A 16,338-nucleotide genomic window follows, 5' to 3' on the forward strand; every position below is an offset into this window, starting at 1 on the left:
GTTCTTGCTGCTTCGTGACCTCACGCATGGGCGGCTGCGTCACTCCCGGAAGCAGGGAAGCTGCGAGGACTGCAACAAGCCGCCGCCGCCTTCTCTGCGCGGGTGGCGTCCCGTGCGCGGGAGCGGCCCCGGCTCGCACTCGGCGCGGACAGTCCCGATGGGTCCCCGGCCCTCGCCGCCGCTCTCGAGGGCCGACGGCGAGCAAGAAGCGCGGCTCCCCCGGCGGCAGCAGTGCCCGGACGCGCCGCTTCCGCTGCGGCCAAGCGCCTTTTCCCTCCCTTCCCCTCACGCCATCACTGGGGGCCGCGGAGCAGCGCCGTGTCGCTCCCGGAAGTGAGGAATTGGTGGTAACCGCAGGAATAGCAACAGGCCTCCGCCGCATTCTCCGCGAGGGGCGCCCCCCGCGCGCTCCTTTCCTCCCCTGTGTACGGGAGCCTGGAGGGGCCTGGGCGACGGCGGGCCGAGTGGAATCCGCGCTTTCGCTTCTCCACCTGAGGGGTGGTGGCTGAGGCTTTTGACGGAGAGATGCGGCTCCGCCGCCAACGGCTCTGCCCGGACGCGCCGTTTCCGCCACATCCCCCTCCCCCTCCCGCTCGCCCCCTCGCGCAATCACTGGGGGCCACAAAGTAGCGTCTGCCCCTCCGCCCGCGCCCCTCTTCCTGCGCCGTCAGTATGAGACCCGCTGAGAGCCCCAGCCGGTGCCGAACTCGGGTAGGTGATGCCTCTGCGGGGATGGTGGTGATTGGTCCCCTCGGCGGCTCGCCATTCGCTGACCCTTCTCGCCGAGGGGCATGGAGGAGAAGACCCCCGCTCCGCCGAGGCTGCTCGTCCGCGCCCTCCTTCCCTCAAACCCTCAGGCCGAGAGTGGCCGAGATGCGGAAGAGTGTCGGGGCGGGGGGAGGACGGCTGCCCAGACTGGAGAGGGGACCTCTTCGGAGGAGGCCCTCCTGCCCTGCCCTGCCCGAACTTCCTCGGATCCCCGAGGCCGACGGGGGGCAGGCCCCGCCGGGGCGTTTCTGCACCTACTTTGCCTGACGTGTGGTTTTTAAAAAAATGGGGCGGGGGCTGATGCCTTGCATTTACTCCCGTTTCTTTGCTGACTGTTTTCTCATTTTATATATTGTCTATTGGAATGAAATATTCTGTAAATTTTTAAAAAATGATTTTTAAGTTGCTTTAAAAGGAAACATCTGAAACCTTCCTAGAATGTAACTTACTGGGCGTGTGTTTTCTGTACTTTCTTTCCTACCCTATTCTTCCACCAAATTTCTTCTGCTGAAAAAGATTTTCTTCTCCAGGGGTGGTCCCATCCTGCATGTGCATTCAGAAGGAAATCTAACTAATATAACTTAGATTTTTTTTATCAGTTAAGTGGACAGAGAATTGCATCCTCAGAAAAACAGGGTTTTCTGGTGTTTCATAGACAACCTCCAGAGTTTTTTTTTTTTAAACAGAAAAGCCCTAACAATTAAGTTCCATTATTATTATTTTGTTCTTGCTCCTCCATAAGCACTCAGAAACACTTCCCTTCATTTAAGTGTCTTTCCTTGGGCCCAGCAGGCCTGCCCAAATGGGTGAGATACAAAACTGTTCCTTCTGTCTGCCTCCTAGTGATGAAGTATGGTGGACTGAATTCTCAATTGAAATGCCATCCAGGGGAAGAATACAAGGGAACAACTAGAGGAAATTGTAGGAGCAGCTGCTTCTCCCCATTTGTGCACCTGCTTGTTCTCTTTGGGCAGGTGGGCAAAGACACAAAGCAGGTCTCTTTCTTTCTTGTAGATAGTGGGAATGCTCCTTATATACCACAGAGAGAGAGAGAGATGGTGTACAAGCACACTAACTAATGCTCTTGTAAAAATTAGCACAGGATGCATGTGCCAGGATTCTTCCAGAACTAACTACTGATGTACCAGAACTTCTTGAAAAATCCAGAAAAGAAAGGGTTAGAGAAGAAGCCATGCAACTATCCTGCTTATTCATTCTTCTAAGTCCATAATTTATCTTAAGCTCTTGGACAGATTATGTGTGTGTGCGCACGCGCGTGTATTTAATTTCTCTACCACACAAGAGCTGAAATTTCTGGGTTGGTCACAGCCGTTCACAGAGAATTCTGTCTAGCCTTGGTCTTTCCCTTTCTCTCACCTCTTCTCCTTTGGCATGTTATTTCTTCACCCAGCTCTGGCATTACTATTTCTCTCCTCTGCTACCATCTCTTTGGCTAAGTTTAGTTTGGCTATGTCTTCCTAGCAGCCATTATGTGACCATCTATATTCACCATGGCAGCTATTTTGTGATGGTATCCATGCCAATTTCTCAAATTCTCAAATGTGTGCATGGGCCTGAAAAATATAATTTTTGGTTTCCCCTGGTAACTGATAGCCATTGAGATTTGGCAAAGCTAAGGGTAGGGCACTAACTACAGATGCAGCTGAAAGCAGGCCAAACCGGAGGTCATACAAAGTGCACAGCATGACAGCTCATCATGTGTAATAGACATGGTGGGTTGTCCTGTCATGTTAGCACGAAGTATTTGCTGAAGCGTGGCCTGTTTGTGCCTTTGTTTTTACCAACAAGCCACTTAAGGGTTATTCAATCCATGATGGGTTCTTATGTCATCTAAACCTGAATGACCAGTCCTACTGAAGGTTATAAAAAGTGGTGAATGAGGCGCTGTGCTGTTGTCAGTGATAATTCCTCCAAAGTGCTCAGACAGCACATGGTGGGAGGGCTGTCACAATGGACCACCTGCTTTATGAAAGAAATTTGCATCCCAAATATGCATGTTGGCACGGGGGATTTTAAGATGTTGCAGAAGTGGGCATTTCTAGCCTGGGCAATGACCTGGGGGTGATGGCTATCAAAGTGCAATGGGCACCAACCCTGGACTTCACCCAGACAGACTCTAAATAAGATTATTTTTTACTTTGCTTTGTCCAAGGGTAAGGTGTCAAGTCAAAGAGAAGATGCAAGTCATCTTTATTCACAAAAGGAGGGTAGGCATCTTGCTTCCTCTTTCTCGGTGATACAGTTAGGGGTTTGCTTGCTCCTCTTAGAAGGACTGGGTGGCCATTCAACTTTTACATGCATTCCTGATACCCAGGAATGGGTGGAAAAATGCACTTCTCCCTTTTGCTAATATTGGCTTCTCACAACTCTCAGAAGTAGGACTTAAAAAATAGTTTAACATACATTGTTTTAGGCAGGCCAAAACATAGTAGTTTGAACAGGGAAGTTGTATGTATGCTGGCTTTTCAAATGCATACCTGGTATACTGGTTTGAGGGGGACAACAATCCACAGTGACACTGTATGTTGGGTAAACCATGAGTTCATGCAATAACTAAACTTCCATGGCTTACTGCTACTGTTAGTATGACACAGAAACCCATGGCTTACTACTACTGTTAGTATGACACAGAAATCCTAGTAAATTCATGGGGCTAATCACTTCAAAATCATGAGTGTGGGTGGATCCTTACACAAGCAGTTTAGGGGCTCCAGAGAAATTCTTTACACATCCTCAGTAATATAAAGGTTTATTAAAAAGACTTTAAAAATAGAATTCAAATATAAAAAGGAGCTCCCAAGCCTTATTATCAATTTCTAGTATATCTTTATTGCCAATTATGAAACCATCACCAGATAATAGAATTTGTGAATATATGGAGGAACTGGAAATGCGACAGAGAGAGCGAGAGTGTGTGCGTGCATGCTTTCTGGTTTCTTCTGCAGCCTTTTAGTCCTTTTCTGGAGCCCATAATTTAACTTGTCCTTTGTAAGCCATCCAGAGACTTTTTAGTAAGGGAAGGGCATAGAAAAACTTTAAATAAATAAATAAATAAATAAATAAATAAATAAATAAATAAATAAATAAAACACAAATAGCCCCCCTAGCAAGATTGCCTATGAGCTCTGGGTGTCTTCCATACCAGACCTCTTCATAAATGTCTGAGCCCTTATTGCCTATGTGGAACTGGTCAGGACCAGATTTGGAAAGTGAGCATGGTTGCTCTGTCTGTTGCCTTAGAAATGGATTGGATTGGATTGGAGAAAGTGCATTAGTCAAAGAAGGAAGGACGACACAGAGGGCAGGCAGGAACTACCAGCATGGAAGTCAGGACAGGATGTCCTCTTTTATTATTAGTGCATGGCTTGATCTGTGTAATGGAAGGATACAGCTCTAAAAAAGGCCCCTATATATAGCATATATATTAAAGAATATCCCTGTGTGTGTGTGTGTGTTGCTATTAACCATTCCTATCTAGTTTTGACAAGGTGCTCTTGGGAATATCGGAGTGTCTCTGCTGTGGGGTTTCTTCCTGCTTTTTTTAAAAGTATTCTCATTACTGGTTTTAATTCACATTGGACTCTTGTGAATTAACTTTAGTGTTCTGCTGACATCCAACCTTTGTGTGTTATTTCAGTTGGATATTGTTAACTACTTATCTTGTGTCCAATATATTCATAAGATGATCATCCTTTAGAATATTTGGCCAGTGAAATTTTCTTATCTTAAGTGAACACTATTACCAATTTGTTCCAAGGACAGAATACCTGGAAAATACGTATGGGCAATTTAGACTTTTCTCAGTGGAGGCCTTGGGAAATTCTTCAGTACCAAAATACTCTGAACAAAGGCTTAACTTAGTCTTCTTCACAATTTAGTTGAGGTACTCCTCAATGAAATGATAAACATTAAGAAGTAAGATACACAGGTGACAGGCCTCTTTGCATCCAATGGTGGAATGAGAGCTTCCTAGGGAAAGTAATTATATTTGATTTCTTCTTTGTTCCTACTAATGAGGGGCTTAACTGCACATGCATATGACAGGATTAGAAATCATGTTGTTGGCTTTTAACGTTCAAACACCAGGGAAAGGGTGTTTCAGTTTGTCTTCCCTCGATTCTATGAAAGAAAATCATGTCCCTATTCAGATGGCATCTTTAGGGGGGAAAAAACTAACACTAAACTAATACCATCCTAGCGTGGAACATTGGGCCTGAGGTCCAGGCCCCATAGGCCATGGAGCTACCAATTGATGCTCCAGAGAGTGGCTATTAGTGGGTACAGTTGCAAACAGACATCAGTACCTGGTAGTCCGCAGTGTTAGTTCATTTGGTCATCCTTTCTTTCTGTCTTAATGTTTTTCTTTATTTTAGTATTGTTAAGGCTATCAGACTGAACTTGTTCATGGTCATCATGGTCATCATTCTTTTCTATGACAAAATGGTATCATCAAATAAATCTGCTTAGTTGGGCAGTTGGGCAACAGAAGCAAACTATTGTATTCCTGCAGTAATGATTTTTTTAAAAATGCAAAACTGCATTTGTTCAGAGTATTTAAAAGAAAAATCAAGGTTAGAAGACAAGTTTGTTTGTTTGTTCGTTTTGCTGTAGCATACCAGGAATGCAAAGCAATTATAAAACACATTATTTTTTTGAGGGGGGGAGTTAGGGAAGTGTTAGTTGTGTGAACATTGCACATTGAGATCCCCTAAGATCAATCCTAACCTAGCTGCATTACTTCTCAAGAAGAAAGGCTTAAATCTTTTCTTCCTACACACCATGTTCCTGAGGAGAATTGTGTGCCCTTTTAAAAACACAACATGATTGCTAACTGTGCTATTAATGTAAATAGGCCCTAACAAGTTTGTTGAATATGTTCTGCTTTGCATATGTATGACTGCTTAACTGTAGCATGTCTTTTTTGGAATTGCTCTAAAAAGACTTATTTCTGTTCCATTTTTTCTACTACTGTGTTTCTTAGTAATCTGACAGTCAGCCATCTGTATGTCTTAATTTAAAAGACCAATAATTTCAGTGCTCAGTTGATTGAAGTACTTAGTATTAAAAATCAGCTCTGGTAGTTCAGCTCATATTTTTGTCTTTGATTATGCTTCTCTCACTGGAAGATGTTCTACTGGTCTGTTGATTATTATCTGATTTAGTATGCTTAACTTATTCATTAAAGAAATGTTTCAATAAATATTTCATGTTAATTCACAGAACCATATTACATAGTATATAATATGTTTTCAATAACTAAAAGAAGTTGAACTGAAATATATGATTTAAGAAGGAAATAAAATGTGTCTGATGTGGTATAAATGTACAAAGAAAACCAAGATTCTAGTTGGAAATTAGTTTTAATGGAGTGCTATTAAAAATGTACAGACATGATAAGTCAATAGCATATGCTTCCCATACTTTACATATTATAGGGAGAAATGAAGCTGTTTTATGTTTCAGAAATGGGTTTTGAAAATGGATTTTTTTCCTCATTGAAATCTTTCTACTTTCTATCTTCTCTGATACAGGGTATGCTTTGTGTTTTGTTGACCTTAAGTTTATATCAAATGAAAGCCTGAGAATGATGTTTGAAATAGACTGTGCTTTTACTGATTTATAATCCTGCCAAAACTTAAAACATGGCATGAAGTTGAAATATTTGGGTTTAAGTCAGTTTGGTTCATATTCTATACAGGGGTGCACAATTTGTGGTCGTTCGGATATTTTTTTGCCAACAGTTCCTATTAGCCTTGGCCAGGCCATAGCCAATAGTGGGGGATGACAGGAGTTATAATCCAAAACATCTGAGGGGTAGCAAGGCTCTAAACTACAAGTTAAAATAACAATTGAAGCCTGATGCAGTTTGCTGTCTATAAGGCTGCGTTATAATGCGCCATCTCGTCTATGTTACTGTGGTACCACTAATGGAAGTAGAATATTCCATTGCACCAATTGAACTGCATTCATTTAAAAGATAATCTGAACAAAAAAAATCACTATTCACCTAGATATGCAAGATTTACCAATGTTTTAAGTATTTATGTAAATATTATAATTGCAATCAAGTTCAGTTCAAATTGATACAAAAGGAAATGTTTTAATCCTTTTAAAGGTATTGAAGAGACTTGGATAGTATAGCATAGCATTTGATGATTTCTGTATGACTGTAAGCCAAACTTTTGTATATAGGGTATATACTTAGTAGTACAGAGTGTTATGCACTTGATGTATTTGGTAGTGCAAATGGATAGTGATCAAAATTCATGGGTCAGATTTGAGTGGCAAGATGTATAAAAATATCATTATGGAAAACTTTCCTTTTTCATTGCTTTGAAGGTGATCATTGTGATTGCTGTGTAATTCCAGGAGAAAAGAAAATAGAATAGCAGCTAATATAAGTATAGATTGGCAATGTATTGAGCCAGAGATTAAGTCTGTAATCCTCCAACCGTATATTGCTAAGCAGTTTGAAGTAGTCAGATGATCTTCACAATGACTGCCAGGCATCCTGGTCTTAAACATATTTACAAGAGAGAGAGTTGCATTATTTGAATGCAACTTCAGCTTTTTTAGAACCAGTATGAGAATCTATTTGGTCCAAATTAATTTGCTTTGCTTTGACCTTCTTTTCCTATACAGGAAATGAATCTAGTGATGCTGTTGCCATATATGCTGCTGCAGTCACACTGTAGTCAGTGAATCACTTCTCTTTACTACAAATTATGTGTCTCCTCCTCTTTGGCAGGGAGGCTTTGATCTCCCACTGGCATTAATTAAATTCTAATTAATACTTTTTATACACCGCAAGTATGTTAAATTTCATTGCCTTGTATGCCAAAATCAAGGAAAACTGATTGCATTTCCAGCATACAAAGTGGCTTGTATTTTGGAGAAAAGTTTGCCCAAAAATTATTGAATTCTAAGAATGCTAATTCCTAGCACATCTGCAGAAGACTCTATGACTGTAAAGGAATTGCCAGTTGCCAGAAGGAATTGGCAGTTGCCACCTCTTCCTGTAGGTTACTTATCAGATCTGCTTTATTTTTTACCAAGCTGAGTGACTAACAAGATAATCATACTAACTTAAAGGTACAAGACTATGATACAATCTAATGGTCAAGCAACAATGCATACAAATAAAACTTAAAAGTGAAAAAATTTATAGCAAAGAATACTAAGATCTATCTGCAACCCAAACTTTTGCTGAAGATTTTAGCTATGCATGTCAGAACTTGGGAGGATTGAGCCCAGCAAGCCTCCTTCAGAGAGCATTATATAAAGAATATAATGATCTGCCCCTGGTAGACACTGACCTTACCTTTGAAGGCAGTGACATTCAGATCACAGTTTCTCTTCAAGACCTTAAACTACAAAAAGGCTCATATACTTCATCTGCCCATATTATTACTGCACAAAAGATAATTTTGTTGGAGCTGTTCTCCAGCATGTGGTAATAAATGTGGCCATTCCATTTAAATATTCCATAGATACACATTTAGATTAGATAAAATATACACTCAGTAAGAACCTGAAGCAAGTTTCAGTTTTTTGACAAGTACACCCATCTGATGCATATTCTTGTACGTAGGTTTACACTTTGCATCCTCCTGCACCAGTATAATACCTACGGATGTCACATTCAGCTAAACTTGGAAGGCTGACACCAGAATTGCAATGGTTGACATCTTTTATATTGAAATTTACCAGTTATTTCAATGCAACTTCAGTCCATTCAGTGTGCAGTGTCCTACTGATGGCACCATCATCTGTTTTGTTCACTTTCTAATGCTCTATAAATTCTTATGGGGACAAAAAAGCCATATGAATGGGTAGCTTTTGCTTACTTTAATGGATGCAGGAGCAGAATGATTTGCCATTTGTTTTTCAAATAAAATTTCAGTTGCTTCTTTTCCTCACTAGGTAATGGATGTTGTTATGATACATGTCTATTGTTAGCCTTTGCATCTTCAATTTTGAAGTGTGATAATGGGCTATAAATACGTTATAGTTGTAACAGTATCATTGATTAAGGGATATAAGGAATTCACAGCAGGGAGATATATTTAATTGACCAAGTCAGTTTATTATACTTAAGATATCTTATATTCTTTTAGTATATGCACACGTGACTGCCTTTATGCAAAACATTTCTGAGCCAATTTAGTGTGGTAGCCAGAATGAAATGCTTGGGTCATCTTTATTCAGCCTTGAAGCAGAGCTCACAGTGGCTTTGAACAAATCATTATCTATAGTTAACCTTCCTAATTGGTTTGTTGTGAAAATCAAAAGAGAGAAACCCTCCTGAGTTCTGGGAAGAAAGTTGAAATAGATTTTTTTAAGTGACTTAATTTAGTGGCTTTTCTTTTAATTCCACACTCCTGTGGTGGAGTATTAAAAGCAAACTGAAATGTGGCTTTCCTGACTTGAAGAAACAACAGGGAGATGTGTTTGGCAGATATCTGACTATGTTCATTAAAGGAAGGAGAAGAAATTGCCCTGTATCTCATCACACTCTCTGGAAGCACTGAAGGTGTCCAGGGCAACATTCTTGTAAAAGTCTAGAAATCTAAAGTGCAGTAATTTGTATTAAACACTATTGCCACTCTTTTCCATCACTAGTGTATAGATAGGAAAGTAAATTTAATACTGTCAAAGTGAACCTTCTGCTTATTTTTTGCTAATGGGGGTCCAACTTTGATGTTTGAAAAAGCCTTCTGATTAGCATTATTTCATGCCTAATAATAACAAAGTCCTAGTTAAATTGATGTCCAACATTCTTTAAGCAAGACATACAGAAACTAGTTGACCAAAAGGCCCTGCCCCAAGAAGCCCAAGAAAAGTGGAAGGACCTAAGCCAGTCTTAATTCTTAAGAATATATAATTTGGGGGGTGGGAAATAGGTTAGGCAATTTTTAGTGGCTGATCAAACCAGAGATAAGCAAGAGGTTATTCAGTGTAGTTGCTACAAGCATTTCTGTTTTCCTGTCTCTTTTGTCCTGACCTGCCTCATTTCGTCTTCACAAAGGTGTAAAAAACAAGTCACCATGGCCCAGTTTGCACACACTGATTTGGTATGGCTTGTTTTTTGCCTCTTGTTTGCCATGAACAAACAGGCATGCTAGTCAGCCTGACTCAAACATCTGTTTGGCTCCTCTTGCCAATGGAAACATCCCATGCCCACTCCAGTCCTGGGTTATTTAGCATAGCATCTTAACCTGGAACTCTGGCTTGTTGGGAGAGCTAGCAATGGGAGCACTCAGGAGTTGTCTTGCATGTGATTTACTGCTGTGTTAAGACATACTAAGACACAGGATCCTCCCAGCTATCATGGCAACCTGTTTTCCTTGTCTTCTGGATCCTGAATTATTTATAACGCTGCAAAATTATTTTCTGTATATATAAAATTTCATGTATTGCCTATACATTCTGCTTAAGATCTGTAGCCTTCCTATACTAGATCAGTTCATATGTAATGGAAAACCATATTTTGAACATTATGCTGCTGTCTTTCATTTTATTCTGGTTCTTACTATTTTTTTTTCTGTTTCCTGGTTTGAGCAAGACATGGTTTGCCATTGAATCCAAATTGGACAAACTGTCATTTGATTAAACCAGAAGGTGAATGAGTAGGATTGGTATGCACAAGAAGATAAAGAATTAATGAGCCCTAGAATCAGACTTGTATATTAAACTGTAATTTATGGGAGGGAGTAGAGGGGAAGAATGTATGAATTTGAGATTTAAACATAAATAGCCAAACAGTGCATTTTTCATTATGTGGCAACTTGCTTGTAGTCATGTGTGGTCAAAATGCTCCTTGCAGTGGTGTGGCCAAACAGCCCCAGTCTTCCTCCTGTTTTGGAGTGGGGAAAGGATCAGAGCTTAGTGTGCAACTGTTAGGCTAATGATCCCCAATCACCTCTCTAGCTCCACAGCTGAGAAAAGATCTGGGGCTTATCTCACTAGAACTAGTGGTATAGTTATCATGGCAAGTGAAAATGTAGATGACTGATTCTAGTGTGAATTGCTTTTAGTATTATTAAGTCATATAATACTGACTGGCAATAAACTTTACTTACTGTGTAAAGGGTCAGAAAGAAAGAGCAACTCTGAATTTTAATTTGTTGTGTGCTACTTGAGCACAAATTCTAGCTATCAAAAGATCCCAAACAGTATGAGTTAAAAGTATATATGGAGTCAAACTTTGACAGGTGACTTGTATTTGTGCCAGTTTTGAATATACTCACTTTAGGATAGTGGTTTCCAAACTTGAGTCCAAACTCCTGTCAACTCCTGTCAACATGACCAATGATCAACAGGTGATAGAAGTTAGAGTCTCAGTGTTGGGAACCATACAATATGACCTATTGCTTTCTCATGCTATATACGTGGTCCCAAAATGAGCTTGATTTACTAAAAGTTTCCAGCTATGTTACTCCTGGCTTCAATAAAAGTCACCAAATATAGAACTTGGTGTGAGTCAAAAATGAACTATGTGTTGGATCCAAGAAACACATGGAAAAGGAGACTGGTGGAAAATGATTTCCATGCCTCCTAACTCTCTCAACCCCAAAGTGACTTTCCAAAGGGTCAGGGGACTTTGCTAGTGAAGTGGGCTGCTGTGGGGGCAGAGGCAGGGTAAATTGCAGAAAACTCACCAACATTTTCCAAACGGAATGAATAACTTTATTTTGGTCATATTCCAGTAAAATAAACAAAAGAATGTTAAAACAGTATAAAAATGCACTACAACGCAACACCGATAAAAGGAAGTTAGGAAAATGCCTAAATTTTTGAAATATAATAAAATCAGTAGATTCAGTAAAATTTAAAGTTTAAATTATTACAGTGCACTGATACCATAGTCCCAATTTATTGGTACTATTGGCAGCAGCACAAAAGCTTGCCAATGTGTGCATATATATTTTGTTTCACTGATAGAGCAGCACAAAGAAGAGCAACATAAAAGACGATATATATATATATATAAAGCATCAACACATGTAAAACAGGATATCGAAGTATACAATCCCAATAAACATTTAAATTCTAGAAATATTATAATAACATCACCTTCCAACAAGCAATAGCAGCTGCACAAAAAATAGCCACTGTTGCTGTGACCTGGGAACATTGCTCTGATAAAAGATATGTTATCTAAAATAAGTCAGCTCTACCAAGTATTTTCTGTAATAACAGAGTGATAAAACTAAAACAAAGATCACAATAAAAGGAGTGATGGAATTTATTTTATTTTATTTTATTTTTTATTAAAACATTTTTATGCTGCCCCATTCGCCGAAGCCTCGAATAAGACATGTCCACCTGTTTTCACTCCTCCCACCTCTCAGAGGCATAAATGTTTACGGTAGGGAACCCCCTTGAATTTTCCTTCTAGTTGTGCAGATTGTAGAACATTAAATCTGGCCAGTGTAAATGCCTTCTTCATTTTAAGAACATATAGAGTCACCAGATAATTCAGGCAGAAGTGCTCTCTCATAGTCTCTAAAAGCAGGATATATTAATAGCCAGGGCTAGTTGATTTTGCAGTTCAATATCCCATATTCACTGCTGAATACTAGCCAAGAAAACATTAGGTGAGAATTTATTTATTTATTTATTTTATTTATTAAAACATTTTTATGCCGCCCCATTCGCCGAAGCCTCGGGGCGGCTTACAACAAAAAATTTAAAATAACATTTTAAAATATATACAATAAAATACAAATATACACTATAAAACAAGCCGCCCTGGCCAAATAAAATTCAATAATATTAACATTTAAAATACTGCTTAAATAAAAAGGTCTTCGCCTGGCGCCGAAAAACAAATAACGACGGCGCCAGGCGGACCTCTCTGGGGAGCGCATTCCATAACTTAGGCGCCACCGCTGAGAAAGCCCTCCTCCGAGTAACCACCCTCCTAACTTCTTCCATGGAGGGCTCCCGGAGAAGGGCCTCTCCCGCCGATCTCAGGGGGCAGCTGGGCATATAAGGATGTAAGCGCTCCTTCAGGTAACCAGGACCCAAGCCGTTTAGGGCTTTATAGGTCATAACCAACACCTTGAATTGGGCCCGGACTTCAATGGGAAGCCAGTGAAGCTGACGGAGAACTGGAGTCATGTGAACATAACATCCAGTCCCCGTCAGCAGCCTGGCAGCTCTATTTTGGACCAATTGAAGTATCCGGACCGTCTTCAAGGGTAGCCCCACGTAGAGCGCGTTGCAGAAGTCCAAACGGGAAGTCACCAACGCATGTGTCACTGTCGCAAGGCAGTCATTCTCCAGATAGGGGCGCAGCTGATGAATTAGCCGAAGCTGGAGGAAAGCACTCCTCGCCACTGCTGTTACCTGAGCTTCCAGTGAAAGCTCTGGGTCGAGGAGCACTCCCAAGCTGCGGACCTTGTCCCTAAGAGGGAGTGCAACCCCATTCAGGACAAGGTTCAATTCACCCTCTCCGAAGCCCGATCCACCAACCAACAGGACCTCCGTCTTGTCTGGATTGAGCTTCAGTTTATTGGCCCTCATCCAGCCCATTACCTCGGCCAGGCACCGGTTCAGCACAGCCACTGCCTCACCTGGATTGGTGGAAAACGAGAGGTAGAGCTGGGTATCATCAGCGTACTGATGGTTCCGCAGCCCACACCTCCTGATGACCTCTCCCAGCGGTTTCATGTATATGTTGAACAGCAAAGGGGACAAAATGGACCCCTGCGGTACTCCATGGCATAGCTGCCATGGCGCAGAGCCATAGTCCCCCAGCACCACCTTCTGGAACCGGCCATTGAGATAGGAGCGGAACCACTGCAAAGCAGTGCCTCCAACCCCCAATCCCGCAAGCCTATCCAGAAGGATACCATGGTCGATGGTATCGAAAGCTGCTGAGAGGTCCAGCAGAACCAACAGGGACGCACTCCCCCTGTCCTTCTCCCTGCACAGGTCATCATACAGGGCGACCAAGGCAGATTCAGTACCGTACCCGGGTCTGAAGCCGGACTGCAATGGGTCCAGATAATCAGTTTCATCCAAGAGTGCTTGGAGTTGTCCCGCCACCACTCGTTCTAACACCTTGCCCAGAAACGGGATGTTGGCCACTGGTCTATAATTAGAGGCCATCTCTGGATCCAGTGACGCCTTCTTCAGGACCGGTCGGACTACCGCCTCCTTCAAAGGGGCCGGCACCCGACCCTCCCTCAGAGAAGCGTTAACCACTTCCAAGATCCAGGTTCCAATCCCGTGCTTGGAATCATTTATTAACCAAGACGGGCAAGGGTCCAAAAGGCAAGTGGTTGGACGTACTCGCCCAAGCACCTTGTCCACATCATCGGGCCGCAATAACTGAAATTCATCCAATAAATCTGGACCAGACGGCAGCATTGGTGTCTCCTTTGAAACCTCTGAATCAATAGTGGTGTCCAGCTCGTGACGAATCTGAGCGATTTTCTCCCTGAAATGCCTGGCAAAGTCGTCACAGCGGGTCTTTGAGGGTGGAATCAGGTCTTCCTTTGGACCTGGACGGACCAGGCCTTGCACCACTCGAAAGAGCTCCGCCGGACGGCATTGTGAGGAGGCAATGGAAGCGGAAAAGAATCTCTTTTTTGCCGCCCTCACCGCCACAGCATAGGCCCGATAGTGGGCTCTTAAGTGTGTTCGGTCAGATTCATCTCGTGATTTCCTCCACCTACGCTCTAGTCGTCTCCCAACCTGCTTCATCGCCCTCAATTCAGGAGTATACCAAGGGGAAGAGCGGGCTCTGCCCGGTGGGAGAGGACGCTTAGGAGCGATCGTGTCTACAGCCCTGGTCATCTCCCCATTCCACAGTTCGACCAGAGCCTCGACAGGAGCACCCGTCTTGTCAGCCGGAAACTCCCCCAGGGCCTTCAGGAATCCTTCTGGATCCATCCGGCTCCGGGGGCGGACCCACATAATCGGGTCCGCACCCTTACAGAGGGAGAAGTCGCTCTCGAGCATAAACCTCACCAGGAAGTGATCTGACCATGACAGGGGAGTCAAGCATAAATTACTCACCCTCAGACCACCCTCTTCCTGCCCCGTCGAGAAAACCAGGTCCAGAGTGTGTCCCCGTTCATGGGTGGGGCCGGTGACATGTTGAGACAGCCCCATGGCCGTCATGGAGGCCATGAAGTCCTGAGCCGCCCCGGTCAGACTAGCCTCGGCATGGAGATTGAAGTCCCCCAGGACCAACATCCTGGGGGTCCTCAACACCAGGTCCGAGACAGTCTCCGTCAGCTCAGGCAGGGAGACTGTTGGGCAGAAGGGTGCGCGGTACACCAACAGAATCCCCAGTCTGTCTCGGTCGCCCAACACCAAATAGAGACACTCCAGCCCTGGTCTCGAAGGGACCGGAAGTCCCGTGAGGGAGATGGAGGCTCGGTATACCAAAGCGACCCCCCCTCCCCTCCCCTCCAGCCGTGAGCAGTGCTGGACCAGATACCCGGGCAATCTAGAATCCTAGATTGTGTGGTTTCTTATTCAACGTTCTTTTCCATTTGGACTGGAAACCATCAATTAGTATTAATGGGGCCAGTTCTTCAGGAAAAAAGAGCATTTTCAGTTAGAAATTTATCTAATGTACCCATCCCATGCCTCTATGGAAACTTGCCCTGCTTCTAGATGTAAGAGTGTGTTTGGTATGCAGCTTGGAGTTCCAAATATGGCTCTCAGAAATTTAGTTTGTATAACTTTATATTGGCTATAGTTGTCATAAACACATATCTATGAGCCATGTAGCATCTGAGCACCTTGCTGTAAGTACCTGCAAAGCTGAGGGGAAATATTGCCCCTTTGGAATTTTTTTAAAGCTCCTCCGAGTGTTTACACTGACATGATTTGTGTTTTCCATGAGCCTCCACTGAAAAGTTACACCCAAATATTTATATGTTGTAACTTGTTCAATGGGGTGCTCATTTATCTGCCATCTATGCTTAGTCCTCCTCCTAGTGAAAACTACTACCTTAGACTCAGCATAGTTAAATACCAACAGTTCCTTTTGACAGTATCCAAAGCTCTTAGGAGGTGGCTCAAGCCAGTGATTGTCAAAATTGACAATACTGACAATAACTGCATCATCTGCATACAGAAGAATTGACAAAAATCTATTTGTCAGTCTGGGAGAATGAGAATTTACCTCCGCTAAATCTTTGACCAGAGTGTAGAAGCAAGTATGCAGTCCTGTTGTACTTCATTAAAAGTTGCTGTAAGTCTGGTTAACTGACCAAAACTGCCACATCTTCATGCATGTATTTTTGTAGAGACACCAGATAAGTATTAACAGGCACTTGTCTATATTTGTTACTTCAATTTTTTCCACAGTCTATTTCTAGAAATTGAGTCAAATCAATAAAAGCTGCATGAAGTGCACTATCCAGCAATTGGAGAGGTATATGTTTTCAATAAGATGTTAAACGACAAGCCCCTGATAAACTGTGCAGTTCCTTTTCCTAAACCCACCCTGCTCATCTACCACTGTGTTTTCATGCTCCAACCAATTTTGGAGTTTCTCATGGAGATGGCTAGCATATATTT

General features: G+C 42.4%; 1 protein-coding gene across 1 annotated transcript in view; it reads left to right on the forward strand.

The window, feature by feature from the left end:
* The first annotated feature begins 341 nt into the window (after positions 1-341).
* The window catches only part of SPOPL (speckle type BTB/POZ protein like), a 47,321-nt gene continuing 31,324 nt past the window's right edge, over positions 342-16,338 (forward strand). Inside the window, exon 1 of the mRNA XM_044437941.1 lies at positions 342-711. The gene's annotated coding sequence lies outside the window, so the exon portion shown is untranslated. The remainder of the gene's footprint in view (positions 712-16,338) is intronic.

The sequence above is a fragment of the Varanus komodoensis genome, unplaced genomic scaffold (genome assembly GCF_004798865.1).
Source record: "Varanus komodoensis strain SLA01 unplaced genomic scaffold, ASM479886v1 scaffold32, whole genome shotgun sequence".
In the NCBI taxonomy this organism is placed as follows: domain Eukaryota; kingdom Metazoa; phylum Chordata; class Lepidosauria; order Squamata; family Varanidae; genus Varanus; species Varanus komodoensis.